The sequence below is a fragment of the Typopeltis vanoorti genome, chromosome 19, assembly GCF_054136105.1.
Source record: "Typopeltis vanoorti isolate ZY-2024b chromosome 19, IOZ_Tvanoo_1.0, whole genome shotgun sequence".
NCBI lineage: Eukaryota > Metazoa > Arthropoda > Arachnida > Uropygi > Thelyphonidae > Typopeltis > Typopeltis vanoorti.
Genome location: NC_143567.1, coordinates 74,158,432 through 74,174,349, shown reverse-complemented (window position 1 = coordinate 74,174,349; position 15,918 = coordinate 74,158,432). Strand labels below are relative to the sequence as shown.

The following is a 15,918-nucleotide window of genomic DNA, read 5'->3' as shown; positions in this document are numbered from 1 at the left end:
TCGTTAAAAGTCTTTCAGTACTTATTGTGTTTTTAAGAATATATACTGCAACTGAAAACTTTATTTATCTATGCTTGGCGCAGGATTAAATTACAAAATTATTTAGGTTATTATTAATTGTTTCAATTCTGAAATGACAGTTAAGAATTAAAATGACATTTTTTGTTCATCATTTACTCAACCCTCATTAATAATAATTCCATCATGCACGGATAATATAGGACAATCAAATAAAGTACACGGATCATTGCAGCTATACAGTTGATAACATGCAAACAATGCAAGTTTTCTATAGAGGTTTTAGCAGCATAAGAATACCGTCTTGTTAGGCCTATTGAGGAAAGTCTTACGGTTGCATATCCGTGACATTTCGCCATACATTTCAGCTTGGTGTGTGGAGGGGATGGGAACCAAACTGAGATGCTGAATTCGATAAAAACCTCAAGAACAAAAAAAAAGGAAACTTTCTCAACTCTAACCCAATAAGTCAGAGCCGATCAAAATGAAGCAAGTCCTCGACAAATGACACAAAATCGAAGACGAATATGGCGTGCGATTCTTTCTCTTACAAACAGAGATTCCTTCGCACGCTCCGGCACACACACACACACACACACACCATGCCACAATGTCCAACCTAGAAATCACGAACACTGTAATTGAATTTATTTTTAATCTACATCGTGGACATAATTGATAAAGAGTGAAGACGGCAGCATAAAGCAAGAGACCGATGGTGGCGTCCCTCCTCCATCCTCCCCACTCCTACTTTACAAACAAGCACTTCAAATTTTCGCTAAACCCACACGATATGCAAAATCCGGCATACGTGAAGAGTTGCGTTTCATCTATTAGCCAATAAACACTGCCGTAGGCTTCTCCGTCAAATTTTTTTTTTTCTTCTTTCTTCATCCCGGACTTGCAGAGCCATTGTTTGACGACCGTTTCGAACGGGGCACTAATTAAAGGTCGTGACTAGAACAATGCATATAATTAAGGCAACCATCAGTAACTGTAACGTTAAGGAGAAGGGAGGAGAGGGGGGGGGGTCTCGTAACACGTGTCTTTCTGGTAGTGTGGCGGCATCGTCGGCGATAGTGTAACAATTAGACTGTTGAAGCTTGTTAACATACCCCATTTATCCGCTAATACGAAGCATAAATAAGAAAAGATAATTTACCTGTGTAAGACATCCCGGTCTAATCTCAGGTGTAATTTCTGTTTGCTTCGCCACCGCCCGCTATTTAAATAGTTGTCATGGCGACCAGAAGAGAGAGAGAGGATGGAGTCTTCTGTAATTTTTGTTTTCAGTTGGTGCTCTACTAATAATGCATACATCTCGAATTAAGATCCGTAAGAGGTCGCTCCACGCTCAGTTTACTACTGAGCTTGTGAGTAACTTATTTATTTCTGCATGCCATTTATATTCTATTAAATTTATATTAATTAATAAAATACTTTAATAAAAATATACATTTATATTAAGAGCCTGTGTAGCTCAGTGGATGTGGCGTTTGCCAACCACGGCGCTTGGCCGCACGAAGGAAGACTTGGTTTCGAGTCTAGTCGGCGACTAGAGGAAATTTTTCTAAGCCTTTTTTCGACCGGTTCCCGAGTTAGTCGATCTCTGGCACGGGCAAGCAGGTTTTTCCTCCCGGAAACTCGGGTTTTTCGTCCTGTAAACTCAAGAAAATCGACCGTAGAACCCACATTATTTCAGACATTAAATATATTGTGTTAGGGTTAGGGACCACGAGATGGTGGCACATTTGAGCCGTCTCTCTTCACTGAGTACCGCTTAATTAGTGACAGCCATGGGCTATCTATCTCTGATTGGTACCAGTGGAAATTGAACTGCCCACTCAGTCTCCAAAAGTTAGATAGGGCTAAATGGCCTCGCCTACTCCCCGTATACTGGAATAAAAAGGCGTTAGCTGATTTTTTTTTTTTTTTGATTTATATTAAGCTAAATAATCAGAAATTTTCCTGCTGCTTTTTTTCTCTCCATCAGTGCTCAGACTGGTGCAGTACTTCAAAAACGTTTTGCAATCGAACTGATTATGTAAAAGCGTCACCTTACACCTATCACTTGTGAATGTTTGTGTTCACATAACAGCATTTCTCTTGGATTTCAAGGCTTCAGAATGAGCGAGGACAATTACTGAAACATTAAGGGGTTTACGAGGGGGCTCTCAACCATCCACACAGAACACAGTAAACGTTTCTGTTGTAGTGGGTTAACACAGTTTTTCCATGGATTGTTGTAAGACCCGAAAGAAAATCTTCTACAATAAACTCGGGAAGGTTTTTTTTGTTTTTCCCCAATGGGAAGAAATCGATCCTCACTTCCTGTTTTGGAAGTCGGAGATTTCCCTGAAACGAGGTTGAATCTGCTTATGAGCTGTGACTAAAGAACTTCACCATCCCTGAAGAAGACTTGGTGGATTGTTTCACTAAAGTGCTGAGTATCAATGAAGGCAGATGTTCTGCAACCTTTTTATGATGTGTAAGCTGGGAGACTCCGTATCTCAACCGATTTCAACGATGCCTTTCACTGGGAAAGACCCAGGTTAGAATCCCATGTTGAAGATTTATATATACACAAGAGAGAGAGAGAGAGAGAGAGAGAGAGAGACTCAGGTTTTCCATCCCGCAAAAGGACCAAGAGAATAAATACAGTTTACATACATACCATGTTAAGAAATCCAAAAATGCCTTGGACAGTTATAGGAGATTAAGGGGCCAATAAGATCCGCGTAACACTTCAAATGCGCTAGGATATTTTCTGTGGATTAGAAGACTAGAAATCTTTTGAAGGAATATTAAAAAAAAAATTCACGGGTGGGGTATTTAGGACCACTTCTGGTTCTTACAATTCAAAATCAACAGGAGCAATTTTCGGGTAAATAAAGATTTGAAGTTCTGAATCAGACACTTCCTCTTGTGTTTATTGTGAAATTTTCAAAATATTTATTTCGTGGAAGCTGGAATCACTTCTCACTTCTTTTTTTTAGAGTTGAATGTCTTATGCAATTTTATGGGTAGAAATTTCGATTACTTTGTTTATATATATATATATATATAAAACAGTTTTTTTTTTGTTTCAACAGGTTTTACAGTCTTTTCGTTTTAGCTGCGAGCATCTGGAAAGTTGTTTCCTCCTCTCCCACATCCTTTGATTACGTCAGATGTTTTCAGTGAATCATGTGACGTTGGCAGCACGCAGTGGTCCAACACGAACCAGTAGTGTAGGACCTAATAAGAAAACAGTGACAAGTGTGATTTTTCAACGAAATCTTATTGATTTACTGCGCAACAACTTTCTCTAACGGTGATCTGTTGACGAATATATCAAAGATGTTTCTGCAAGAAAGTATTGACACAAAACTACACAAGGAAAAAGCAAAGGCAGATTCTGCTGCTAAAAAAAGATGTCTGACATAAAGTTTTCTGTGAAAAGAGCAAATTCTAATTGACAAAGGAATATAGCACATAGGCTGGTTTGCACAATGCTCTCACTTTTTTATTACGAATATTTTATTTTAAATGAAAAATGTATATCTGGTGATTCATAAAGACCTCACCGATTAAGAATGCTTATATTTTTGACGCTACTTGAGAAGCAGCAACAAATCAAGTCTGAATTTCGAATTGGTCATACAGCATAAATTTTATATAGCTTTGCTCTTCGTCAGATTTTACACACAGCTGATTACGTAATTTATATTTAAATTAACTACGCAAATGAAAAGTCCCCATTTTATTACACAAAAAAACGTGACAATTAAAATCAAAAGTCGAAATTTCGTAACTCCTCATTAAAATTCGAAGACTTATTTTTATGAATGTGACTGTGCTTCCCTCGTCCCAATCATTAAACTGGAATAATTAGCATCAACTGTGCAGCCAATTTAGTGGAAATAGCAACGCATACTAAAAACAGAAACCCTTATTGTAATGAAACACAGCAGCAAAAAATCCTATAAATTTTTTTATATGAATTGAAATTTAATAAAGTAACCAGACTGATTTTTTTGAGCAATGTGGCAACCTTAGTGAATCGATACATTGTAACAGGCAATATTTTATTATTTTGGAGGTAAAAAAAAATGCAAGCTGTTTTTTCCTTGGGCGTCACTCATGTTTATTGTTATCACCTTCACGTGAAACGTCTATCGTTTTTGATGCTGCATTACTCACGAGCGTGAAAGCGTTCATCTGTAAAGAAAACTGTTTAGTGGTCAATATTTTTAATGCTTAGAAGAAGAAGAGAAAAAAAAAACTACATTCGGCAGTAGAAGAGAAGTGACATTCTACGTTTTAAGTCTTTTTGAGTCATAAAAAATAAGAATTAAGGAAAAGTGGCAGTTCAGGTCTTTCCGACCTACAGAAATTCACCAGGAACATTTGAAGTACAGCGATGTGCTGAATATTTTAAAATATAATTTGGCAATGGTATTAGAAAAGGACTATATTTTACTGCTATACTTCGCCTAAGTTTTTTTTAAAAAAAATTGCAAATTTGCATCAAGCATGCAAAAAAAAAAGTATTTTATTAAGTCATTATATTCGCACATCTTGATTGTCCATTAACCAGTGTAATGGACAATCAAGATGTAACCAGTATATCATAATATTAATCATAATAACATACTTGCCGTTTCAATGTTTAAACATCCCCCCCCCCTCCCGGGCCCCCAATTTCCCGTTTGTGTTATGTACTTATTTTCGTACCTACTACCCAAACGTAAATTCCAAACAGCAGGGTGATGGGAAACTGAGAACGAGGGTACAGGTGGATCAGGACAGAAGCAATTATTTTTACATCTGCTTACTACAAAGACGTGTGCGTCTGGGCATTCTTCGTAATCCCACGGGCAACGTGTTGTTTAATTGAAAATATAGAGACGTAGAAAAGATGGAGATGGAGTCTGAAAACACTTTTCTATTGATAATGTAGAAACAAAAGATTTAGTATTGGAAACTCGCCCAACAACGTCTCTCTCTTTCTCTCTCTCGGCTTGTGTCAGTCTTTCCCCACTTGACAGGCGCAGAATAGAATGGAAATAATAACACTTCGCCCATCTCTTACGTCGTTATTATAACCAAATCTTATTATCTAAACAAGCAGTCCGGAAAGGAGAAAGAAAATTATTTAAAAACAGCTAAATGTTCGCGATTTTAAAAGTTTTGTTCTCCCCTTAATGGTTTTCTAATTTAACTGTTAGGATGTTAATAACATCATCCGGGATTTATGATTAGTATTTATTATATGACGAATGATCATTGAGAACCCTGCCCCCCCCCCTTTTTTTTTTCGATGTAAAAGTTATTGCGATAAAACTACAAACTTTTGTATTTTAATTAGCGTATACCAGCAGTCTGGAGCATGCAGATGTGTTGACGTCACGTATCTGATTATTATTATTATTATTATAACTGATGGTAGCTTCATTACAAATACCTTTCCATGACATTTAGACTAAAACAACCACCAAAATTAATAATATGCAAAACTAAAATCCAAATGACTTACTTTTAACTCGACTTTCCCAGTTCTGTTCACTTTGTGTGACCTCCGTGACCACCCCAATTTACGAAACACAACCAAGCACACCCAGGAAGCAGGAAAGAGAGTAGCAGGGCTCATTAAAGCCGAAGTCACTGGAGAGGTTGTCTCCACGTTCTCACGGTTTCTGGTATCGGGGATACAATGTCGATCCACTGAAGGGACTTAAGCTGTCCAGAACGGGGAAGAAAATTCTGTGACTCGTCAGGAATTTTGTGGTTGTTTATTCTTCGAGAAACACGTCCTGTAATTAATGCACATCATTCAGTTTTGTATTCTAGCAATTATATGCAAAAAATGCTGAGTAAACACTAACACAATCTTGGGACTCCATCCATAATTATGCATTTCGAGATTTTTAGAAGCCCCCTTCCTTTTTGTTACAAACTGCCACAGAGGGGGTTTCTACTATCATATGTTTATAAAATAATATCTTATTTATTAATAAAAGGACTAAAATTCTTATGGCAGTTTATACAGAATACTTAAATGACACACGATGGTCAGTTTAATGCAATTGTTAACAAAAATAAACATTGAAGAGCCAATCATTACTGCACTGTAATGTTTTATTTCCTTGCAGATTCATGTGCTCAAAGCGAATATTAAAAGTATTACAATTAATTGAAACTGGAGAGTTTCTATGTTGCGTAACATGCCTTAAAACCACCTCTACTGTCACAAATCACTTCTGACAGCCTTTCTTCATTTATAAACAAGCCCTTACTAGAAATAAAATTGTCAGTTGGTTTCGAAGGAGCCCTTTCACCGGAAAGACCTGGGTTCGATTCCCGTTTATGATAAAAAGAATCTTTATCAGGGCTTTTCAATTAAAGGTGAGTTAGCCGGGTTTTTCTCCTCCTGGAACTCCAGAGATCATTTCTTTCCACATCGACAGATATATTTATCGTCGAAACAAATCAATGAGCAGCGGATAAAACACCCTTTTGGGTTTATGAACAAACTCGCAAACGAGTTCGAGCGTGGAAGGATTACTAACAGCATACTTAGTATAAAGGAGAGAGAGGGTAAAAAAGAGGGGGGAATTCGTTCGTTCGTCCCGAAGGTGAACAAAAGCAAGTATTGTGTGAGAAGCGGTAATTATCAGCGAAAAAGTCCCCTCGTTATCACACGGCTGTAGCCGAATGGTGACCTGCGAATGTCGTGTCAACAATATAGGTAATAAATGCGCACAAATTACACAGTCCTCGGTCCTTTATATGCCGGATGCGGTATTTGGAGGGTGGTGCGTGTAATTTCCGCTCTCCCACCTATAGGAAATGAATACAATAATCCAAGGACGCACGGCGGCGATAGTAACTTGTGTGTGAGATGGATAAATGCACGTTCCGAGACTGGCGATCGCTATCCTTTTCTATATTTGATCGGCTTCGGTCACACATATGTCGTAATGGGGGTTCGCTAAGGAAATTACAGTGATTAATCTCTCGTGCCGCGGATTCTCACTGCCGGATTAGGGATTCCAAGAAGACCAGCTGATGTGCAGAAAATTTATTCCACGAAGCGATGATGTGTGCGTCAACGAAGGCGGCGAACACCTCGTAGCGAAGGTATTGTTACAAATTTCAACCCGCCGAGCGACGTGAGAGAGGTTACAATTAGGCGACGAAAGACCGAAACCTGTTCTGAAGCCTCCTCACAATAAGCGATGAAGAACCAGTAAACGCACTGTGTTATCGACAAGTCAGAAAGGTCAAGATAGGAGACTGAGGATGAGCGGAGTTGAAAAAAACAAAACGGGGGGGGGGGTGAGGAAGAAGCCCTACTGCCCCAGACACATTAGGAAATTTAAAAACAAGGTGTTCACAAGACTGGATTTGCAACTGGGGGGAGCGGTGGAAGTGCAAATCAGTAAATGAAAAGAGCCTGTTATTCATCGCGGTCAACAGCTTGGATATCTTTCTTTGTGGAGGCTTAATTTTATACTTAAAGATGTGTCGAGAACTTACACGTTTCTGGTTGTATTGTTAAGTGATTATTACCTGAACCGCAAAGCCCCCGGTTCCTTTGTAGTGGCCCACGTTAGAGAACGCGACTTTCCGTTTCTCAGACGAGTTTTTTTCAACAGCTGGAAAGAAAAGTTTTTGTGCACGCAACAAATGAACAGCGAGAGAGATAAATGCGATTATAATATCGCATCCGTCGTGTTCAAACAGTCAATAATTATTCCCGAAATACGCTCTGAAGAATTTTCGGAAGGTTTCAAATGCAAACGAGAATGGAAGCGAGTCGCGAGTTGAAACGACTTCCATTTTATTGTATTAATCGAGGATATTTGCAACTATAATACGATACCTGAATCCCGTTCTTTACAAAATAATTAGACTAATATTGAAAAATCTCAGCACGTGAGCGTAAAAGGAAGTCACCGAAGTTATCCCGATTGCAAAAAGAGTCGGCGAGCTAAAGGCGAGTGTCCAACATTCATCGGTTTAATCGGTTCGAAGCGAATTTAACGTTCAATTAAACGAAGCACTTTTGATTCATTTACATCGAAAAGGTCCGTAAATTATTAGCGTCACTACGGGCAATGCTAACAAATCCACGGTTAATAAATTACGATGATGCATAACTCGACGAACAGAATGCGATTCGCTTGGACGAGGATCGCAAGCCAACTTCATCTTCAAGAAACAAAGGTGGATACACGTGTAGAGATAAATCCGTGGATTACGCAAAGGTCACGGGTGTTCGCTTTGCAACCCACCCCCCTTTGTCTTCTCATCTTTCTAATCCAACTAATGCTGTCAACTCACGTGATCCATTAAGCAAGTAAATCGGAAACTGTTCAGCTGTTGTGGTCTCCGTGCGGAGAACTACTTATTCATTTCTCGTTACGGCTAAGTCCGCTAATAACGGACACCGTAATCGGTAGACACAAAGGAGGGTTGCCTACAAATAATCCCTTTAAAGTAAACCTGTGCGCTAAAGATACACCTCCGACTATTTCTGGAGTTCGAACGCGGCTTCCGGACTGGCGATGTTCCGTCCAGGATTTTTCGAAAAACATTTTACGGACATCCATTAGCTCCATTCCGTCGCTATCCCCATCCCATCTTCCCTCCCCCTCCTGTGGTAAATGCGGAAATGAAGATAAATAGCAGCGACGGAGATGCGAGTGAGAATCCGACTCCGTGCAGTAAGGCATGACGGTGGATGATATTGCTCCACGGAGCTCCTGAGGAAATGCTTTCACGCCGTTTGGAACGGAAAGAACTAAAGCGCGCGCGCGCACACACACACACACACATGCACGTCTAAGACACGTGTGCTCTTTTTTCTTCCATCTATCATCGAAAGTTTTCTTTTAGTTGGATGGCGCAACAACAGAGCAGAAAGGGAAGTAGAAAATGGTGACGGCAAACAGAAGTCGTCTTCGTGTTGTAAAAGCGAAATTCGACTTGCCAATGGCATCCATTCGAGAGAATCCACCCACGTGTACTAAAAATCGCGGACAGACTTGCGCGATCAATTCTTGTTATGCACCGAGAACTGGTCATGCAAACGTCGAAAACCATCCTCTGTTCAAGGTCATACATTCATATGACAAAAACCTATCAGTACGGAGAATCGTACTCGAATCCCTCTTTCCTATATAAGGAATTGCTGAACTAAATAACATAACGATATCTGTTTGCTTTTAAGCCATCAATAAATGTTCTCAGTCGCTTGAGGTCTCTTCATTCAATTTATTCTGATTTAAGGAGACAACAGATCGACTTCAATTTCACTTTGATATTTTTTTTTTTTTTTTGTACATTCATTATCTGAAGCTTTTACGTTGTCCAATTAAGTAACGGCACTCAATATCAATACGGGCAGCCAATTTCACCTTGACCTGGAGGACCAGCATTATTCACTCATCAATAAAAGTGTCTCCATTAAACAAACCGCTTGGTCAATTCACACACAAGTATTTCGTCATCAAACGGCCGTGACTCAGGCTTTTATCATACCCAGTAAGATAATCGCTTTGTGCATGAGTCAAACAGATAATGAATTACTTGTCTACCGTCAACAAGATTAACTCGACAGCGGTAAAAAATCAATCAACAAGCACTTTTGGAGATTCTCCCATTTCTGCTGATTGAACAATTCTTCCTGTCCAGCTTGGGATTTCTGTTCGTCTAAAATAGAGAACTAATCGCTTGCATTCCTCGTTTTAAGTGATGATTCCATCAGCCGATATGTGCAAGCCACAGAAACACTGACTAAAATAGAGGTTAACACCAATCCACACACACACACACACACACACACACACACACACACACACACACACACACACACACACACACACACACACACAGGAGTTAGAAATATACACATTTTTTTTTAGAATGATAGTGGAAACAGATAAACCAGTGGTTTCCATGGTAACATGAAGCCACCTTCTTAACGGATGAAAAAACGGAACTATTTTCTTATCGAGAGAGAGAGAGTGGGAGAATTAGCATAAAATCAATTAAGCACAAAAAAGCGTCTTGAAATTGATTTTATACTGTCCCATTGATGGCGCCTTTTGGTCACTGCTAACACAAAGGGTTGATGTTCAGGACTGAGTCAATTAAATGACCAAACAAATTTCTTCCAGATCAATTTGGAAGAAAACTGTTCTAAAACTACTCATAAAATCTTAATTGCGTAGGCCGCTAATACACCAGTTCACTATATAACAGCGTATTATAGGAACGTATTTGTGAAGAGATGGAAGCCATAACAGCTCACCCAGCAATTTGAAAAATATTAACTATTCTGTTGCAACCAAGAATTTTTCACAGGATGGCATTTTTTTAAAAAGATTCAAAAAAAGTCTGGGAATCGATGAAATCGTAATCCTACGTAAATACAATCGTAATATTTCATTTGATATAGGAATGTACATATTTACATGGTTTTTCAGTAAGTTTTCAGTATCGAATATTTACTTAAAAAAGAAAACTGTTTGAGATGGATGTGCTTCTCGAACCAAAAACAGATAACTTTTTCGATTAATTTATTGAAATTCGTGAAAATTATCTCTTTTGACATTATCAACACCCGAACGAGTTTTTTGAGCCTCCAGTCAAAGATAAGAATGTGTTTTTCTGGTAAGGCTACACTTTCACTTCCACTGCAAGATCTCTGCGCGAAGAACACCGATGCCTGTATGACGGCTGCTCTAAGAAAAGCTTCTCCGCTCTCCTCCCTAGTTCCGTCTCTGATTACAGTATTATTTCAGCAATTAGCGGAAGAGCTGATGATACCACGGTTGCTGTAAATGACCACGAAAATTTATTTTCGAAGCAAAAGAAAGGACGCTCCTGCAATGACTTGGGTAGCCTCAGTTTTCCAATCCTTACTTTCCAACAATTATTTCATTTCACTTGGAATGCAAATAAATCTTCCATTTAGAAGGATTGCTGCTTAGGAACACGAGAATGCATCTAAAGTCATAAGACGAGGAGGATGTTACGTTTATCAACCAGGTGTGTTCTCCAGCCAGTTTGTTTGTTGGTTTGGCAGGGAAAGCAACACCTGCCACCTCTGTATGAGATCCCAACTGACCTCCAGTTCCTTAAAACGCTTTCCTGACGTCCTAAACGGAATTCCAACTCCAGCGATATCGATTTTGTAATTGCGCTAAATTCTCCCATGAAGGAAACGATATTCGGAACATCGATTGATGAACTGAGTCGCAGAATACCCATCACCGATATCGCATTACAACAAGTGCTCTACAATACAACTGCCATCGCGATGTCTGTTGCGCATGAGCAAACTACAAGAGCACGGTCAATTATGAAGGAAAAATTGCACTTCGTAAACATAGCTTACGCTGTTCCAACGTTTGAATTTTGGTTACAAGAGCAATTATTGTCATACCGATGATTGTATTTTACCTATTCAACAGTCCGAAGTTAATGATATCGTGGTTATTAGCGCCTTCCGGTTTCGTATTAAGTTGAGAGAGAAATCTCTTCTCTCATCTTTCTCTCTTATTACTAGCTGTCATGGAGATAATTTGCGAAAACGTAAAAATACTCTCGACACAGAGCACACTTGTGTGTTTTCCTTAATACTGTGGACACTCCCACTTGGAGTGAGCACCGTCCCAGAGGAGCAATATTAATGTTTATAATTAAGTCCGCTATAATCGTTCGGCTAATATCACGGGGAAACAATGCAAAAATGTTCTGAGGCTCAGGCTTAATCTCCAACCCATTAATATGCGCATAAATTATAGAATGTTTTGTAGCCATTGTAATCCCCTTATCGTGTTCATCAAATGCATTACGAGGAAGCGGGTGTTTAAACTATTTCCATGTTTATGCTGCTAATTCGGTGTTTGTTACAACGTGCAAGCTTAAACCAATTACAATCGTGACGAAATACGCATTATTAGTCACGTGCCTTGGAGTGTCATGCGTGCTTTGCAAGGCATTCAGATTTCTTAATGACTGGGGAAAAAAAAAATTATAAAAATCAGTCATGCGGGAAAGCAACTTTTACAGGGGAGGAAGTAATCGTTAAGTCTGGTTTGTTTACATGGTCTTTTCTTGCAGTAGAAATTCAAAAACTCGTCAGAATTCTTAATTCAGACTATTTCAAAACTTCCTTAAATGAAGGAGAAATTGCCATATTTGCCTACGTTTCATCAGTCTACATATAACTCATCTGATGGATGGATCTTCAGCTCCAACATCCTTCTCATCAAAACGTAAAAAAAAAAAAAAAAAAATTCAAATTTCTTACCAAAGGCATCTACTCAACTTCATGCATATGTATGGCCCAGTTATAAAGGAGTTCTTTGTTCTCCTATACGTACTGCGTGACCTCAGGGCTACTCTAATAGAGAGAGAGAGAGAGAGAGAGAGAGAGAGAGAGAGAGAGAGAGAGACCTCCAACTTAACGCTAGCCTTCGACTAGAAGCGCGTTTCAGAGTCGCTATCAGCACGTGACGTTCGGGGTTGCCACAATAACAACCATCGCCGAAGTGGCGGCCGTTGCAGTTCACGAAGACAAGACCACCGGGATATAATAAAGAACCACTCTAATGATGCAGTAAAACCAGGCTGGGTGTCTAACGTAAGGCGACATTCACGGCACACAATCATGAGACGTACGTTTAGCCTGCTGTGACAAGGAGAAGGATGTGCTGCGCACTGTCTTGGGGTTTATTCTGTGCTATAACATTTAATATAAAAAATTCGATTGTTTTTTTTTTTTCTCACGGAACTTTCTAAAAACAATTTCAGCAATAATACTGTGACGGTAAAAAAATAATAAACTGATAGAATGCACAAAATTAAAGAATTTCTGCAAGATTATACTCCCTCCATCTAAATACAAACATATTTAGCTTGCGAGTTTTATGTAACTGGAAATGTTTTGGGATTCAGAAAAGAGCATTTCAAATACCGCTTTTGTGCATTCTCAAACTATTCTGCGCATGGCTGGTTTTGAGGATTGTGTGCTATTAAAAATGGTCAATTCTCCACTGATACATTCAACTTCATCTTCCCGTTCACTGCGTGCATGCGTGCGTGTGTGGTAGAGTGCACTTATATACATGCGAATTTTGCAGCTTTCCATTCTTCCATCCCATTTAACAAAAAGCTGATATTTTATTTTATTTTCAAAAAGTATTTTTTTCGTCATTCCGATAGTTTTCTTTTTGGAAATTAGCCAACTTTATGACTCACTTTGTGTCCTCCCAGAATCATCAGTTTGTTGCGAAATCAATACTTGTTTCTGATTTATACCAGACATGCTCTATCTCAGTTATGCGAAGGACAGTTTGAAAAAAAAAAAAAGGGTGGGGGGGTGACAATAGTAATACTAAAACCGATCAGCCAATAGCTGGAGCCAACTTATGTGGCTTGTTTCCAGCAGTGGTATACTGAATTTCTTAGAAGACGAAATAAGAACATCACTTGCGCATTGGGTTTTACCATGTATACGAACTAGGAGTTATTTTTTCATAAAATTCTTGTGATTTAAAAAAAGAAAAACAGTTTTCTCTAAGCTAAATTTTCTCATTTTCCAAGTGTGCATTAATAGAAGTGCATTTAATTCCCGGATGACAATCTCGGCAATTACATTTTCGACTAAATTTGTTCGTTGGAATTAGAACTTGGATGAAGAACAACCATCAACTTGTACGATTTCTAGAGGAGATGCTAGTCAACTATCCATCCTAACAATTGCAATGACATAACTGCCACTGTCATTTACAACTGAACATTGAAAACAAGTTTGAGAATGAAACATGCGGTGGAAAGACAAGTTTCTGAACTAAAAGCGGGAAGAAGATTCAAATCCTCCGATGGGAGGGAGGGGGGGGGACTGTATCAGAATTTGCCGTTGAGCTTACTGTTCCGGAAGTTAAGCGTTCAACATTATCAAATGTCCTCAGAGCTGAAACAAACAAGACACTAGCAACTAGATCAACAAGTTGAATGATCGCACGGAGTTCAAGTTCTGAAAATAATAAACATGAGACACACGCTTTGTCATCACCCACGAGTTATGAAAATTAGAGATACTGTATGGAATAACCAATAATAAGACTGACTAATTCCACTTAAATAATAATAATAATAACTGTATTCACTGCTTGTATACTAGGGAAGGTTAACTTCACCTTTTTTTATATTATGTCTTGAACAGCCGTTTTGTTCATAAACGAGATCGCATTTAGAATTACAGCAGAAGCAGTTAAGGCTATGAGGCCAGTGTATATCATGCTGGAAAAAATCCATCCACTTTTCGGATTCGTCTTGGATCCACTCTCTAGCTGAAATCAATAGTTTGCGTGAGTTGAACAGAATGGATTCTCCATCAGTATACATTTTTAAAAAGAATATTTGAATTCACTACCAGTCGACATTAATATTAGGTAGGCATCCAGTTTGGGACAGAAAAAAAATCTAAACATGTTTGAGGTAAGGATAATTTAACCCCTCTAGACGAAACTGGCGGAGGTGTTTCTCTCTTTCTCTCTCTCTCGATAAAACAGACACAGCAGTCTGTAAATACTTGCATGCGACCGGCAATCGCATTTGGGAATGCTACTGATTCCTTATTCCATCAAAATTAGGTTTTGAAACCGTTAACTGCAATAACCTGACATGACAACAAGCTACTAACTTAACTCGTCTAATACTGGAAGGGAGAGATAAAAGATGAAAGGAAATTAATCCTCCAATAGGGAGAATGCCTTTCTAGTAGTAGACACCAAAGTTCCTTAGTATGCAAGTGCTGAGTACGATAATTTAATTTTGTTTTAGTGCAAACTGTAATTTGTAGGCGGCTTGGTATCCGCGGTAAATGTTGGCTCAGTTAAAAATAACGAGGTAGTATTCGTATTAAGAAAATAATGCGGCATGCAGGGAAAAAAAAAAAGCCTAAATCAACTCAAGTATGATTCGATTCTTTACCAAAAAGGTGCTTCAATGAGGAAGCCGACACGCACTCAGAGAATTGCTACATAATTAAAACAAATATAGGACAGTTATTAGAAAAGATGCCTGATACGCTGCATTGTATTTCGACTGCATGTAATAAATGAAATAATTTGTTAAATATTATAAATGTGAGCCTAAAATTCGATATCAAATGTAGCGATGGAAATAATTTTTCAGTTCAAAGGGGGAAAAAAAAAATTTAAAAATAACTGGAAGAACATTTGGAATATTTTCTGGGTTATCAGAAAACCTAAGCGAGGCCACATCATTTGACCGAGTTAAAAATATTTCTCGGACTACGTGAGACAGACTCGAGGACAGTGAGGCTATTAGAATACTTTCATACATCACGCGTGCTGGAAAAAAAAGGGATGGGACAATTAGATTGCTTTGTGTAAAGCGTATTTGCGCTGGCGTTTCTAGTTTTCCTAAACAATTGAACAGTTTCTTTCTTTGTGCGATGGACACCGACTTCCGAAGATCCAAACATAACCGCTGTGTCAGAACATCCATTTCAGTGATTCCGACGAACTTCTCACACACTAGTGAACACATCTCGGAAAGAGGTGGCTCATCTTTCACTTTATGATGCACATAACTCAAGCTTTTACGAACACTGCAAAAGACTAAAAAAAAAAAAAACTCCATAAAATACGATTTGAATCCTTCCGGTCCATTTGGTGATTTCCAATAATTCATCGCCATATCTGCAGTGCGTATCGACAAGTCATTCTGTGGAGCGCTGTATTAAACGAAGAAATTAGTCATCGGATTGCCAGTTCGCGTATCTGTTTTTCCATTTGTTTCAATGCGGAAATTCTCTGTTTATCCATGAAGCAACCAAAACTCTCTAATTAACACCGAAGCAAATGTTCCGTG

At 38.7% G+C, this 15,918-nt stretch overlaps 1 protein-coding gene across 2 annotated transcripts in view; it reads right to left on the bottom strand.

Annotated features, from left to right (window-relative positions):
- Nucleotides 1–15,918, bottom strand: part of kri (uracil phosphoribosyltransferase krishah) — a 532,528-nt gene that overhangs the window by 85,350 nt on the left and 431,260 nt on the right. Inside the window, exon 8 of one of the 2 annotated variants that reach the window (XR_016549938.1) lies at nt 5,537–5,813. The exons of the other annotated variant lie outside the window; for it this stretch is intronic. The gene's annotated coding sequence lies outside the window, so the exon portion shown is untranslated. The remainder of the gene's footprint in view (nt 1–5,536; nt 5,814–15,918) is intronic. 2 annotated transcript variants of the gene reach the window in all.